At 45.1% G+C, this 1,923-nt stretch overlaps 1 protein-coding gene across 1 annotated transcript in view; it reads right to left on the reverse strand.

The window, feature by feature from the left end:
- LOC106872930 (arylsulfatase B) overlaps positions 1–1,923 on the reverse strand; it is a 24,211-nt gene that overhangs the window by 7,019 nt on the left and 15,269 nt on the right. The gene's annotated exons all lie outside the window — the stretch shown is intronic.

A 1,923-nucleotide genomic window follows, 5' to 3' on the forward strand; every position in this document is an offset into this window, starting at 1 on the left:
CCCCCCCCAAGCCAAGTAAAATTGAAGTCGTAGAAGATAGCGGTGTCACGCAAATGGCACCCGTGCCAGTGGTACATGAAAGCACCCATTACACTCTCGGAGTGGTTGGCATTGGGTAGGGCATCCTGCCATAGAAAACCAGGCCAAATCAGACTGGAGTTTGGTGCAGCCTTCCAGCCCTGGTCAAACCGTCCAACCCATGCCAGCATGGACAGTGGACGCTAAACGATGATGATGATGATGATAAAAGAAGGGCTTAGGAAAGTCCTGCAGGCGCTGGTGGTTTACAACCTCCGAGGTGGTTTTACAAACAATATCAACATTAATAAAACACAACAAGCATGAGTGTGTGTTTAAAGCATTCCGCTTCACAATCATGTGGATCTGAGTTCGATCCTACTGTGTGGCACCTTGGGTAAATCAGTTTTATCTTAGCCTGAGTCAATCAAGGTGTTACTGCAGGATTGAACACAGAACCACACAGTCATGCCTGCTGCATTATTTAGCTAATGTTGATATGATACCGTGTTAAGTGGTTCTCCGTCGCTTATGACGACCAGGGTTCCAGCTGATCCGAACAACGGAACAGTCTGCTTGAGAAATTAACATGCAAGTGGCTGAGTACTCCACAAACACGCGAACCCTTAATGTAGTTCTGAGGGAGATTCGGCAAGACACAGGATGGGACTGGCCCTTTGAAATACAGGTACAACTCATTTTGGCTTGCAGAATGGAGTTGAGTGACATAGGTTAAAGCGTCTTACTCAAGGACACAACGTGATACCGAGAATCGAACTGACGACTTTAAAGTCGTGAGCAGAATAGTCCAAACCACTAAACCACACGCCTTGGCCTACAGAGGCAACGTCACTTCCCTAAATCCGTGGATTTTGTGATTAAAAATATTTAAACAAAAAGGAAAAGATTTAAAATACAAGGGGAACAACTCTTACTGCCAACTTCAGAATTTCTTCCACGTGTTTTGATAAACTATGAGAATGCTTTTTGTCTGTTATTAACACAGAATATTAAATATTATTAACTGGTGATGTTAGGTACGAATAACAGCCGGGCTGATAATGAAACCAAAGCAATCCAGAAAAATAGATAAAAAAAAAAAGACTGGAGTAGCCCGAATAAGCGAAACAAATGCGTAAATGCATAAATTGTCATCATTAGCGATTTCTCCTTTTTAATTGCTGGACAGATTAATTTAAGTTTATTATGGTAGCATCGTAAAAAAGAAAACATTTCTTAGACATAAGACGCGTCAAATGTGGTGCGCAAGAAAGACGACTGCGCTGGTATGGTCATGTATGGATGAGGGCAACTGTGTGAGGAAATGCCACGCCCGAACTCTGGAAGGAACCTGTAGAAGAGGTAGACCCAGGAAGACATGGGATGAGTTGGTGAAGCATGATCTTCGAACATTGGACCTCACAGAATGCAATGACAGGAGACCGAGACCTTTGGAGATATGCTGTGATTGAGAAGACCCAGAAACTAAAGGGGGATCACAGCCATGGCCGATGCCAGTGGTGCATGTCCGGCCCATTTAAGAGGACCCTTGATGCGTCAGGTGATATGATATGCTTGAGAAGACCTGTTGAGTCAAGTAAAACCAAAATCACGGCAGTAGCCAGCGCCCCTTGACTGGCTTCCGTTCCGGTGACACATCAAAAGCACCATCCAAACATGATCGATGCCAAACCTGACTGACTGGCTCCTGTGCCAGTGGCACATCAAAAGCACCCACTCCACTCTCGAAGTGGTTGACGACATTAGGAAGGGCATCCAGCTTTAGAAGCCTTGCAAGATCAGATTGGAGCCTGGTGCAGCCGCTGACACTCCAGACCTCAGTCAAACCTTCCAACCCATGCCAGCATGGAAAACGGACGTTAAATGATGATGATGATGATGATG

Source organism: Octopus bimaculoides, chromosome 2 (genome assembly GCF_001194135.2).
Source record: "Octopus bimaculoides isolate UCB-OBI-ISO-001 chromosome 2, ASM119413v2, whole genome shotgun sequence".
NCBI classification, from domain to species: domain Eukaryota; kingdom Metazoa; phylum Mollusca; class Cephalopoda; order Octopoda; family Octopodidae; genus Octopus; species Octopus bimaculoides.